The following is a 15013-nucleotide window of genomic DNA, read 5'->3' on the forward strand; positions in this document are numbered from 1 at the left end:
GTATCATAATGACACGCTACAGACTAAATGTACTGTATAAGCAAGAAAATCTTGAAATACGACATAACAGTTCAATTTACTTTTAAAGATGACTGCAAAATCTGGATAAACTCTCTAATGCTGCACATTCATGACATTTTGAAGAAAGAACAATTCAATAATATACCCACGCTGAAATTCTGGGACTGTGAGGAAAATAAACCAAGATAATGGAGGCAGATAAGACTGACCTAGTTAAAGGTCTGTCAGTGCTTCCATTACAAACCCCTATTTTCAAAGAGTTTTATAACTCAGCAATAAAAATTGGCTCCATGCAGAAAACAAGCACATAAGCAGGTACAGCAAACTGAATAAATTGCTCACTTAAGAGGGACTTTTTCAGTGGCCAAGTATAAAAGATGAGTTACAGAGGATGCAAATTTTGAAAATTTTGTCCATCAATTTAAAGTAGATATACTTGGTTTTTAACATACGTCTACATTTGAGTCCAACTTCAGGAAAATTTTGACCACTTGATTCACTGAGAGATAAGAAAGTAAACATTCTCAAGCCATTTAGATTACAGAATTCAAACCAGACTTTTGAATCTTCTCATTTTCTTCTGAGCTTCTCAGCTCTCCAGAGTAAATTTATCTATTTAACACGTGTTCTGGAAAGGGAACACACTGGGCAGTAATTAAGGCTGTTAGGGTGAAAGAGGAGAACAGTAGGATTTGCTTTGCTGGGAGCATGGCTACTTCTGCCAGCTCTCCTGATGCCAATCTCTCAGAGCCACTGATGAAGCCGTTGAATCCCTCCAAATCAGTTCACAACTCAACTCCACAGAGATTTTCATCACAGCAGTAATGCTTACTGCACTGAATCCATTTAACATGTAACTGAATTGAATCATCTGACAAACTTTCAGTTTCAATTAGCATGCAGTTAATGAGCCACTGCCAGGCAAGTGTAAGGAGACTATGCTCCATCTAAAGTGTCACCAGTTGAAAGTGATCACCACATCTGCAGGAGGGGTGAGAATGGGAAAGGAGTGAACTGCTCTAGAGCTGCATATCCTCTTGCATCAACTCATAAAAGCCAGTGCTTCAGAAAATCACGCGCCGTTCTCGTTAGCTCAGCGTAGTGCCACAGGCATTATTCTGCACGGCACAATGGAAGAAGCATGTCTTCAGCTGGAGTTTCACTGCAAATGAAGTCTACTTAGCCTCGCCTTCATTTCAAGCAAAAAATTCTTAAGCTTTTGTTTAATTTGAGGTAATTAGGTTAAAAATAACCCCGTAGATTTGCAGCCTTGCAGAGCTGAGTGCGCACTCTGCTAAGAGCATTTTCCTTTCAAACCCTCTAAGGGGGGAAATTCAGGGGGGGAAAGCCCCCACAACCCAGAAACTTGTTTTTCCCGTGTTTCAGGAGGCAAGGTTTTGGGAAAGCACATGCCCAGCACTACTAGCCAAATTTACAGTTTGAAACAAAGACACTGCATGCAGCAGTGAAATCTGACACTGCACATCTGTGTTATTTTCAAAGCACATCTGTCAAAGCCCAAAATATTTGTGCTCTTAAATAAGATTTTCAGGCTTCTCTTTATGATCACAAGGAGTGGCTCCTTTGATCACTGCAGTAAATAATACAGCAAAGCAAAAACAAATCAGTTGGTTGTAGGAGTACTCGGCAGAGACTGAACCAACCTACAGGCTACGCTGAGCAGAGCGGGCAGAGGAGGGAGGTGGGGGACCACCACCAGCCCCGCTTTTGTGGCCCTCAGAGCCCCGAGGCTCCGGCCACTCCTTAGTCCATCTGTACAGCCGTGATGAAGGGGTGCATCAGCAGACACCGTTATCCCAGGTTGCTGCGTACCTCTGACACTCCTTGATGATTTCTGACTTGGTCAAAATTTTCATACTGCAATGTTACAGCAAAGAGGACAAAGTTGTACAGCCTGTGAGGTGGCACAGGTTAGGTCTGGGCTTGGTCTTTAGGTCTGGACTTGGGAAGCGGGGGAGGAGGACTAAGCAGAGAGTCAGACCACAGTCCTCAGCAGTCACCAGTATAAAGCCTGGGACTGCAAACCTCGCGGTGGCTACAGGTCTTTTAGCCCTATTGCTTTAGTGCAGCCATCAAAGGAGAAGGGATTTTCCAGGCAGGAAGTGTAGCACAGAGCAGGAAAACTATGAAGACATTTCTCAGGTGTATCTCGGCCTGCAGTTGCCACAGTGCTGAAGGCACACAGTCAGTACAGCGTATGAAAATTTGTAAGGTTATTACAAAACACAGCTTCTAAAACCTCTTCGCAGCATCTTGCTGTATTTAATTCCTCTGATGTCTCACACGAACAGTATTGAACATACTAGGAATAATTTTAAAAGCTTAGATCAGAAGCCTCAATAGCAATATTTGTATTAACTGCTCAAGCTGCACTTCTAGCAAAAAAAAAAAAAAAAAAACCAAAAAAAACAAAACACAAACACACACACCCCAAAAAAAACCCCAAACCAAAACACAAAAAAAAAACCCCAAAGCCATACCCCTATCCCCTTCCCTCGAGATTTGGACAGACTTTTCACCTGCAGGCCAACTCACACTTCTTCACCAGCACAAAGCACAGCTTAAGCTTTCCCCTAGCCCTATCCTGCCCTCCACCCAGGACCTGACACTCCAGATATCAATCAACACCCAAGCTGAAACGCTGCCACGTGCCATCCTCCCTGTCATGGGTGGTGGTCCAGGCTGGGCTGCGAGCAGGTAGCAAAAGCCAAGGAAGACGAGGGGATGCAGGCAAGAGCAGGAGGAGATGGTATGCAACCCAATAATACAGGCAGCGCCTTTTTAGAAAAATAGGTTAAATTTATTTCTGCATGCTTCCAGCCGCTTGCCCCAGCTGAAAAGGGGTATTAACAATCCTTTTAAATTACTGGTATAAAATATTGCTCTAACCAGTGCAACACAGGCATTACTGTCACCAGAAACTTTCAAGATTTTATTATGGCCACGTCGAAGCAAAAAGCCATGAATGGGACGCCTTTTGCATGATCTCCAGGGACTATAACTCACATTACCCATTGAAAGAGTTCTTGGCTAAGCATGTTCTCACTTTTTATCCTACAGTCCTCATGTTTGTCTCAATTCTTTTGTTTCTTACCCAAAACAGCCATTTACCTCTTTACCGGAGAGTGAGAAAGGTCCTTTTACCTCATCCCTGAAGTGTTACAGTTTTTCTGTGGCATGGATACCTGGCCAACAGCTGAGGCAGAGGAATTGTACAAGGTGCCTAGCTAGGTGGTGACTGCTGACCCCATCTCGTGCCTTCAGTTTGGCCATAGCTTCAAATATTGATGGCATTGCCCATGGGAGAGCAAAGCTGGACAGCATGGAACCCTTACCTGTATGGGAAGCCATGGTCTAGACACACAGGAACATTCAGGGATTCAACCAGTTCTTCAGAAATATATGTAACTGCCATCACTCAGTTACATATCTTACACAGTCAGATGAAGTGACTCCCCTTCCCCATGCACACCTGTCTCTTCGCTCTCTTTCCTCCCCTCACATGTATAAACTCCATTTGTTTCCTCCCTAGATCTGTTTTTCCACAAAACCAAATTTCAGAATGGGCTGCACAGCTGTTTTATTTCATGAGGCTTCCTATAAAGTAAACCAGGCTACAAGCCTGAGGACAATGAAACCATGATTTCTATTCAGAAGTGTAGAACTGGCTAGAAATTGGCCCCTTTTCTGGCTAGCATTAATAGCACTAAGAGTCGATAGGAAAGGAGCAGATGTGATGTGTTTGATTCTTAGTAAACATTTGATAGTGATTTGCACTTTGAGATGAATGCTGTAGCTCGATTTGAAAACTGGCTGCAAATAAATCATGATAAAAGCAAAGGATAACAATGAAAGAAGGTGCAACGTTGCAAAGACCTGTATTAGGTCCTATTTCACTTGGTATTTTCTCTAATGATCCAGAAGAGACTCTAGACAGCACGGTAACTTAAATCGCCAGGAAACATTGCATTTGGCGGAGCTGCAAAAATAACGGGACAACGAAATAATGCACAGGGACTTGGAGAGAATAGAAATGCAGTCTGAAAATAATCAAATGAGATTCATTCTGGGAAAAAAAGCAGGCTAAGACAAGTGAAGGGAAACGATCCAAAAAACCCCATGCAGTGGGAGGGCGAAATCTGGGAAGCAGCAATGTTGAAAATAACAGATGTTACAAGAGATGGCAAGTTAAATATGAGTGTACTACGTGAGGTTCTTCAGCTTAGCTTTCACAAATAAATGTACAATTTATAAAAATAAAATTAAAACTATCCCTCAGAAGACAACACATGATGGCCATGCTGGTCACTTTATTTTTTATGTATATAGAGAGATATATAGATACATATAAACCAAAATACGTATACCATAGCAATAGGCAGTATGTAAGAGCCCAGAATATGCACAATACAATGGGGTATGGCAGGGGGAAAAAATAAAGGTATTTTATCCTTTGAAAGGAAAGTCCAAGAAAAATACTCCATGTCCCCAGAATGTGTGTGCAGATCTGCAAATATGGACAAGTCAGAAGGAGTTCAGAGAACTGCAACAGAAAAGTAACCAGCCAGAAAATAAATATGAAGAGTTAAATGTCCCTGACATGGCTGAGGGAAGACGGGAGGGTGACAGGCCAATGCCTGCAGCCTCCTCAGGAGCGCCAAGCTCCAAAAAGAATTATGTCATCCTGAGCACTGGAGTCTATCACAACAATCAGATATAATTGCACATAAGAAAACTCACAATGAACAGAAAAAAACCCACACTATTATGTGTGTTTGCAGCTTGTGGAATAAATGTCAAGGGCAGAGGTGGAACAGCACTTGGACTGTAAAACCTGTACGGACAAAACACGGATTATCAACACATGATAAAAATTCATTCTTTTCACAGGGAGGCAGAAAGCATGACTTACTCCTTGCCTTCACTCTACCAGCACAGCAAACCAAAACCCCTCATAAGCTGATATCCATACACTACAACAGCATTGTAGACATATGCCAAAACCAGACTTCCTTTTGTACTAATTTCCTATGTGCTTAGCTAAGGCAAGGACTGCTGGAGCATTCAGTGGTGAGCCTGTGAGTCTCCTTAGCAGCAGGTTTATCATCTGAGCATAGGTCAGGCTGTCCAAAGAGACCCAGTATCTGTTTTGCAGAGGATGATTTGTCTTACACCAGCCATGGCCCCTGTTCTAGCTGCCCGCATGTCTAGTTTTCATACTCCACATGCTACCTGCCATCTCCCCTGCTTTCCGCTCTGGCTGCATCACTCGGCATATCCCCAGCGTGGTGGCAAAAGTGGCTGTAAGGTGAGAGACAACTCCTACAAACCCTCTTAGGTCATCTTACAGCCCAAGGCCACGTGCCGCATCTTTATACTTTGTTAGATGTTTTTAGAGGCAGCTATGCCAGCTCCCCAATAATTCCGAAAAAGAGATGACCAAGGATTAGACTGGAGTACTCAGTACTGCAGAACAGGTCAGACTGGCAGGTAAGAGGGTGATACTGAAGGGTAGAAAGCACACGATCAACTAATACCCCTGCTTTCTCTTGGACTAATTTTAGAACTGATGGTATTTTTGCCTGAGGTTTGAGGTTTTTAACAGGGCAGCAACCCAACACAGCTCCTTGAGACACTGGTCGATGCAGGCAGTTCATCAGTCAGCCTGCTCAGCCCTCCCCACAGAGGTTTCACTTCGGCTGTGCCAGGGCAAAAGGGAAGCGATGCCATCCTGCACCACAGCCCGGGAGCACACAGAAAACAAGTCCCAGGAGCCCCAGGAAATCCTGCCTTCACCACATTATCAGCAAGATGTTTCTTCTTTACACCACACTGCTTTTCCTTATTACTTCCCAGGATTTTTTTCCTCTATTTTTGTTGTGGCTAGATGTTGGGGAGTTGCCTTTTCACTTCCAATCAATCAGCTATAGATTTTTAACAACACTATACTTTCATCCTTAGCAAATAAACCCAGACCATGCATTTAGGAAATAAACCCAGATCATGGACTTACCAATCAGAACTAGCAGCCCTGTGGTCTAGTTTGCATTCATAGTCTCCATTCTCCTTTTCTACATCTAAACCTTATAGTTCCTAAAATGACTTCTCATTGACTTTTCAAACTCACAGCCAACAATTCCAGGCCAAGGACGCAAGAGAGCAACTGTCAGCTTTCAACCAAGTATTTGTTGGGAAAGGATGCTCACTACAAAGAAGCATGATCTCACAAGTAGAGAGAGAACTGCAGTTTTGTATCTCTGTGTTTTGGGAGTGGGTCCAGGGAGGGGAAATTATTATCTGACCAATGCAATTTTAATTCTTTTAGGCACCCCAGAGTAATGAAATTTAGCGCTTCCCCCCGCCCCCCCCCCACACACACACTTTTCTTCCCAAATGGTACTACCACTGCAGCCACAATGATTAAATGACTAATGCTTGGAGCCCTCAATTCAACCTTTTTTATGATCATGCTATTTTTCAGCTGTTTCTCTTGTACACTTGTTTTCAGGCTTTCCTCTATTGCTGGAACAACGTATGGATTTGTTCCCAAGTCCCGTCTGCTTCATTTCACTAACTTTACCCTCTGCAATTTCCAACTTTACCTGCAAGGTATTTTTTACCCTCACTGTTGAATGCTTAGAACATCCAACTGCCATGCCATGAGTGTGCAAACAGCTGAAGGGCCCCATTATATTTTTTGCCTCCCTTCCCTCTGCAGAACTGGAGGACACCGCAGGGGATGAAAGTGGGACAGGCCAGCCAAGCCCACCACTCCTAATGCTCCCTGGTCGCCATTTGACTAATCTCTCCAGTACTGTCTGGGAGGACATCAGCTGCTTGTGGAAACAAAACCCACTGAGCTCTTACATTATTATCTCTATTATCATCAGAGATATTGATTTCATTCATTTTGCATTTTGGAAAGAATTGGAAAGGTCACTGACATGACTGGGGAAAAAGCAAAAATTTTAGCTGATTAAATTTGAACCTTAACCTTTTAAGATGAATGAAATCTGTGTCTGACAACAGTTATGGTATAGGACATGAAAGACCCCTTTCTACAAGGTATTCCCTAGCTCAGTAAAATTACAAATTCCTTTACACAGCAGAAATGCTTTCGAGTTATGTCACACTTCAAGGAATAGGGTCTTTTAAAAAAAAAAAAAATATTTTTTTTTTTTTTTTTTAAAAAAGGGAGGCCTGAAACCATCCCCCATTGGAACAGCCACAGATGCACATGTCAGCAAGGTTACTGGAATTTCAAGCACAATCAGAAAATAGGCACCAACAAAGTAACTGGGGAACTAGTAGCGAAAGGGTATTGGGTCCAAAATCTGTCAGGCTGAAGTACACGTTGTTAGATACTGGAGGCATGATGGAAAAACAAGTCTGAAAGTTCACAATTAACTTTTCGACTCCAGCTACTTGCATGCAGTTTTTCCTTGAAGGATATTTGGCTTTGTTGTTATCTAGGATACCCATCCTACAAGCCTCCCAAAGGCCCACTGGCTGCAAGAGCAGCTCCATGTGCAAATTATTCACCCCTCACATAGTATCCTTTCATCACCCTCAGCTTCACACAGGTGCACATCAAGTGCAAAAAGCTTTCTGCTGAAGCCCAATCACAAACTCTCTTCTAGGGCCAGGTGCTTTGGAATCTGTCTCCCAGCTATCAGTATCAACCCTTCCAGAGTAATCACAGGCTGCACTTGAAGGTGAGGGAAGGAAAGCATCCACAGCAGAGCAGAGCACGTAACAAAGTGAAAGTGCACGTGTGGGTAAAATGGCTGCTGCTGGCAGTGTGCCACTGTCATGACATTTCCAGTGTTCATCACATCTCTCTGCACCTCCTCAGTGTGATTTTTTTGTAAGGTATTATATATACGGTGCACAGAATTCTGGACAGCAGCAGAGCTAGCAACAACCTACCAATCCTTTCACCTCGGTATTTCTCACAGAGGTCCATGAGAGTAATCTCTGCCCAGCAGCAGGGGAAAAGCCCCATGAAATAACGTGTACTTATCTGCAGGTGAAGCTGTAGCTCCTGTTATCAATAGTGCTTCCAAGTACCTTTTTCACCCTTCACCCACACTAGCTTGACTCAAGGATAGTTAAGACTTCAGTGGGGCTTTTGCTGGTTAAGAAGAAAGCTTTAAAGACCTGAGAAGAGGTGATACCGGCCTGTCCAGCCTCACCCAGCAAGGCTGCAGCTACGCATCCGATCCCCATGTTGTTGACACATCCTGCTCGCATCCCCAGCACGGTCCCTTCTGGGACTGGTCTTCCCAGCCATGCCCCACAGCCCCTCTTTGCCCTGTGAGCTTCCAGAGCATCCCCATGGCTTCCCACCTCACATAGGGCTGCTCCAGCTACAGCTGGGAAAAGCATGGTGCCGAGAAACCAAAGTCAGTTGTCCACATCACACATGGCTTTTTGCAACTGTGCCCCCAGCTCACAGAACTTCAAACCTGCCTTTCTTTCTTTAGGAATGTAACACTAAAGTGCGTAAGTGGATGCAGAGGAAAGGGTCCATCACTCCCACTGACCGACTAAACCAGAGCAAAGGCAGTATTATCAGCTTAAAATGTACAGGCACCTTCACAGCTCCACATCACTGTCTGGATCCTGGAAAGTGCTCACCTATAAATTACAGGTAAAATAGAAGGAGAGATGAATACATACATAGGACCAATATGAAAACATTTGCAAGGACTGCTTGCCAAAATGAAAACTGTACAATTTGGCATTGCCTCAAATGTTGCTGCTCATAATATACTTAAAGAAAATTATGGGATATAAAACCCCTGGAATGCTCTGCAAAATTAGGAAGTGATTAGGCCAGATGATAGCAATTTGACTCGTAATACAGCTTTGTCACAATTCCAGAGTTAATAGCAATACAGTATGAACTGGTCCAAAACCTAAGCGGAGCACATCCAGTATGCTCTGTAGCTGCTAGGCATTTCTCCCTGTGTGGCCCTGCCTGTGAAGTTTGGTGCAGGTAGAAGGAAGAAAAAGAAAGGGTGCAAGACCATTAACACAGCAGGATACATAATAACATTTGAGAGGGCTGGATCTGGGCAGAGGCTGTTGTGTTTTCTTAGGTTTTGATTCTTTTATTTACTTCCCCCCCCCCCCCCTCTCTTTTTTTAGTCTAAGGCACAGAAAGGTAAGTGCAATTGGTTTTGATCGATCAGAACTACTTGCAGAGGAGATGGAAAATTATGACTCAGATTTTTAAATATTACTTTTTTTTTTTTTTTTTAAAGCAAGTGGCAGCCCGCCTGTACATCCACTCCAAACATAGACCCAAACAGTTGTAAATCTTCCTGGAAATTTTCCCTTTCGTTCCAACAGTCGGACTTGCCACAATGTCTGCTCCAGAGCATATTCTTGACCGCCACCTGTTCCTCTTCCTTCAAATGCATTAAGGAGAAAGAGGCTTTCCAGGCCAGGACTGCAGACTGGCAGCCACTCCATATAGCTTAACATTCCTCATCCAGTATTTCATTTCCCCTATCATTTGTTAAGTGTGGGTAGCATATTGCCATACATCATAAAGCTCTTTACTAGAGCTGCTCAGTCTAAAAACAGAGGGTACAGCTGTGCTGTAGGCTAGCATTCTGCAGAAATACCTAAGCTACAGCCAGCAAGCCCAGCATGGTAACTGTGCTACCCCTGTTATGGAAATAAGGAGCTCTGCATGACCTAATTTACCTTGTTTCTCCTGCTGAAGGCCACGCTACCAACTAAGTTCACAGGCTTAAGGCAGTTAAGGACCACTACTGTGCATGTCAGTCACATCAAATACAGTGGCACATCATGGAAAGGTGAACTTAGATTATAAGTATTTCAAGTATGTAAAGTATGCACTTATACTGTACTTGGACAGAAAATCTACTTCCTCGTGTTAGCAATTTTTTTCAGGCCTTCAGAGGAAAGAGGGCTTTGGAAAGAGAATGGAAGAAAATAGGGCTGGAATAGGAAAAGCAAGTCAGATCAAATCTAAGACATATGCTATACAAACTGAACTATCATCACTGGAAACTGGATGCCCTTGGTGAGGGGTGACATTGCTGGATCATAGTTGCCTCCACTATGTGGTGTCACAAGGATGCGGCAGGGCAGATGAGGGGCTGAGCCCAGCAGGATGTGGGACATGCAGAGTTTCCTCAAGGTATAGGAAGGCTCTAAGCTACTGATAGATCAAAGGTTGATTTGAACAGCTCTGCCCTGGATGGACCAAAGGGAACCGGAGCTCCCAGGGAGGATGGGACTGCATGCACAAGGGCAGCCTCTGGCCACTTGGCCAAGGCCACTGACTCGGTCCCAGCTGCAGCTGAACTGCACTAAACGTGCTGTGTGCACACCACACAACCTACAGCCCTGAGCCAGAGGCCTCGAGAGAAGATACTCGGGTCCTGCCTGCCAGACCCAGCTCCCCTCCACCCAGCCTCTGGCTCCTACTGACCACGCATGGCAGGGGTATTTGCAGGTTAGCTAATTGCTAGGTGAGCAGCCTTTCCTTTCCCCTTCCTTTTCTTTCCTGTGTCCTCCCTCGCTCCTTTGTGTAGGAACAGAGGAAACGGTAACAATAACTATGGGAGGCACTTCCAGCAAAGTAAAAGGCCTTTCAGACCTGGCTTGAAACAACTCTGTGACAGCCTTACGCAGATCACTAAAGACATCAGCCATTTACTGGCAACTTCCATAATCCCCTTGAAGAGCTAACAGACAAAGCAGGCTGGAACCTACTGCCACCAGCACAGCGGCAGAAAGGGCAGCTGCCTGCAGGCAAAATGCACTCTAAAAGGGATTTGGAGTTTAAGCATTTTTCGTGACACTTTTCCTTTTATACTGAGAGATAAACTTGAGAGCTCACAAGAGCACCAAAGTTCCGGGCTCACTTAAATTCTTGTTTTTTGTAGTCTCACTAATCTGGAAAAAAACGTAAAGGGAAAAAAATCCCAACTTTTAAGATGTAATTTAAAAGACAAATAAATAAATTTCAGCATCTATTCATCACTGGTGTATAGGCTTCCCATTTCATAAAAGAGGAAGCCTTCTGTTTGGAAAGGAAGTCAGATGAGAATCATCCCACGGTGCACGATGTAGCTCAGAAAGGTCAGGAAACAAGGGAATGTCTCAAAAACGTGTTGAAAAAGGAAGAACCAGCTGCAAATGTGTTTTAATGAATCTTTCAAATAATACAAACATTGTTATGCTAAAGGAGGATGGGGGAAGAAATCAAATCCATTTGAAAAATGGCAACAGCAACCTTAAAATAAGCTTCATAAACAACAAAATAGTAATTCTGCACCTGTGAGTCTTGATTATTTATATCACAAACTCATTTTAATAAATAAAGAGCTTTGTTTTAATGCTAAAACGTTATTAAATACTGAAATTAACTATTGCATATAGCACATGGCAAGCCTGCCAACTTTTCCAATTAGCACTAAGGCTTAAGCTTTAAATGCAACAGAAGCAAAAGAAATGCTGAAAAACACTGCCACAGGCTGGCTTAATTTGGAATTTCTCCTTTTCAAAAGGATTAAAACACACACACACATCCAGAAGGGCTGGAGAGTACTTCAGCTTTTTCTCCTTTCCCCAGCCCTCATTCTGTTATGCACCTTACAACCAAGCAGGAAAGTATGCTTAAGGGCAACTTACAAACTTGAGTTTGCTGGATAAGAACTTCTACATGTGTACCTGCAGCAGCCTGCAAACACCATTTTGGGCGAGAGGCTCAGTGAACTTCACTGACGTCTCTTGCCTCCATATTGAGAGCAAGCCCCTAGAAAGCAGCATAAAAAATCCCTGCGCCTGCCGCAGGATTAACAAAGGAAGATTTTAAAGTGTCGGTGATCGGCTATCTATATGAGGTGTCCTTAAACAGAAAGATGCCTGCCGCTTCGGTGCAAAGCTCAGACACGCAAACCTGGCAGGCTGGAGGAGCACACTGCTGGGAACAAGGAACAAGCTGCGTCAGTTCTTGGGTGAGGGCTGGGGCCTGGTGTATTTTTGCTGGAAGCAGTACTGACACCTCCCCTCAGGAGCTTAAGTGTTAATTATTCCCCAGCGGTCAGGTCTTATGGGGACCCAATTTTCTGGAAACTCAGGAAGGCCATCTGCTTTCCCAGCAGCACACACAGGTCTGGTCAGAGACACTCCAGCAGGGCTAAACAATGCAATGGGGACGGATAAAGGGAACTGAGATAACCAAAGCACCTCCCCACCCCACCGCCCGAGACCTGTATCAGTTGCAGGGTCTGTTATGCATGTTAAACTCCACAGGAAAAAAAAAAAAAGAAAGAGGAAAAAACAAAAAAAAAAAGGAGGAGAATTAAGATACCAATAAAGGCAGAGCCCCTCAGATCACCTATATCAATTACTCGCCATTTTTCCACACTCTCCTGCCACAAAAGGCAGGACACCCACCATCCCAACCACAGCTGACTCCTTAAGACTGCTTCCAGACAAAAATAAGACTTGCCTAAAGGAGAATGGGTTTAAGACATTAATCTGGTTAATTCAGATTCTTACATAGCTGAGAATCATACAGAAAACCAGATGTTTGTGCAGGTATTTCCAAAACGAGAGATAAACAATTACACGGTGTGTGCATATGCATGTATCCCCAGTAGCATCACACACAAAAGTACTTACTGCCACAATTACTCTGGCAAAGAGATTAGGCCAACGTCAGGAAAAAAAAAAGTGTTTTCAAAATCCTCTTCAAAGTCAGAATCATTTTAAATCTATTCACTAAGACACATTTAATCTATTACTTAATCCACTCGCACACCTGACTACACACAAAGTCCAGGTGATAATTAGTCTTTACTGCACAGACATTGCATCAAGCCAATTTCAGTTTTCATTCTTTCATCAAAACACACAGCTTCCGACGTGACTCCGAGGAGTTACAAGAGAGGTTACGGGGCTAAGGGAATCACCTATCCCCATGAATTAAGGAATACACTCAGCACTACTAAGGCATACTTCACCTTGGCACCTTCACCTGCATACAGGTAATGCTTTCAGTTAAAATCCCACCCTACAAATTTATCACCCTGTGCAGCACATTTGACATCTTCCTGCCACGAACACACCGTTGCCCGCTGTCGTGTCCCCAAGAGCACAGTTAAACCAGATTTTCAACAGTACACCGCCTACGAGAAAACTGGTATTTTCACCGTCACGGAGAGCGCTGTTATTTTCCCTGCGTGCGCGTGTCAGCCCCTGGCTCGGCAGCAAGCAGGCACCGGGCAGCCGCGGACTGCAGGGCTGGCGGGCAGGCGGAGGAGGAGGGGCAAGGGGGAGCACCCGGCGCCGCCGCTCCGCCCGCCGCCGCCAGGTGGCGCCGCCGCCCAGCGGATGAGCCGCCGCCGCCGCCCGCTCCCCCCGGCGCTGCTGCCGCCGCAGGGGCCGGGCCGCCGCGGGCTGGAGCCGCTCGCCAAGCCACCGCCACACACCTTGCAAAACCGCCTTGTCGCCTTTGCGTTGGGCTACTCCGGGTGCTGCCCGGGCCTCTTGCTCCAAAACTCTACCCGCAGCGCAAACGCACCCCCAAACTAACAAAACCCCAAACAAAACAACAAGAAGAACAAAAAATGCCCACCAAAATACCCCCCAGGTGACAGCGCCCCCACCAGCGGCTGCCCTGGGCCACCAGCCCCAGGCACGGTTTAACGCAGCAGGTGGAACCTCCCTCCCCTCCGTGCGCACGAAGCCACCAGCACCCGGGGCCTCAGCTGGGCCCTGTGCACCGGGGGCCGCTGCCAAAGCTCGGGGGGGGGGGAATAAAGTAAAACAGAACAAAACAAAAAGCCATGGAACACACCAACCAAACCAAAAATAAGGGCTTACCCCGCAGAAGCGTCCCCAGGCAGCAGCAGTGCCATGCAGGACACAGCTCCCAGGAGAGGCAGCGGGTCTCGTCTCCAGGGGGATTCCTCCCTGCTCCACCACCTGCTCGGGCAGCCCCGTTCCTGCACTGAACGTGAGCGGGGTACATGAGCCGTGCCAAGGCACTGTCACACACGTGAGTGCTCACCACCACACTTCCGAAGGACAGGGATGGGACCACCTTGCAGCACTGGAAGAGAACTAGCCATGGGACCAGGAAGGGGCAGCCAGCATCCCACAGATCTTCCCATTACACCTACCACCATCGCTGAACTTGGGAAACCTGGTCCCCTCTCCAGGGAAGTCTCTGAGCTGAGCTCCCCGCCATCCACAACCAAAACCATGCATGCTGTTAGCTGCTGTGTGAGGGGGATGCAAGTCACCCAGTGTCACCCAGCTTGCCAGTGCTGCGGGGTGGGGGGCAGCTCCATCCTCTCCAACAGCAAACGCTTCCTGCAGGACTGAGCTGTGCCAACACATTTAACAATGACAAACCACTCGCCCTAGGTCAACGTGTTTGTGACCACCAAGAAAACAGAGAAAGTAAAAACCTCCTCACAGCTGAAGCTGTGTCTGGTCCAGTGATGTGGGGTGTAATTACAGAAACACCCAGCACAGAGACAGAAAGCATGGTATTTTGATGGGGTCTTCTACATAATGTACTGTATTGTACCTTTTTTCTTTATTTTTTTTTTTCAAACAAAAAACTCCCTTGAAATGAATAGCCCCCAATAGGCTAATACAGGTTACTTTACAGGAAGCACCATGTTTGCACATGGTAGAAAAGCATCCATTTTGAGGAAAACAAAATCTCCAACACAGAGGTTTTGTCTTTTGTTCAGTGCTCCTGCTATGCAGAAAGATCTCTGTCAAAACAGGTCAGAGTTTGGGCAGTCAGCAGCAGGATAAGGTAATGCCAACCCCTTTCTTTTCAGGGACTCCTTCTCGATGCATGGTAAGCGGTTAGCCTACACGCACCTCTGCAGGCAAGGATTGGCTCAACCTTCCTAACGCAGCCACTGGGGGAAACACAGAACCATGGCAGAAGAAAATACAA

The 15013-nt window shown here is 45.3% G+C and overlaps 1 protein-coding gene across 3 annotated transcripts in view; it reads right to left on the reverse strand.

The window, feature by feature from the left end:
• ZNF516 (zinc finger protein 516) overlaps positions 1-15013 on the reverse strand; it is a 105481-nt gene that overhangs the window by 17112 nt on the left and 73356 nt on the right. The window lies entirely within an intron of this gene.

The sequence above is a fragment of the Falco rusticolus genome, chromosome 3 (assembly GCF_015220075.1).
Source record: "Falco rusticolus isolate bFalRus1 chromosome 3, bFalRus1.pri, whole genome shotgun sequence".
NCBI lineage: Eukaryota > Metazoa > Chordata > Aves > Falconiformes > Falconidae > Falco > Falco rusticolus.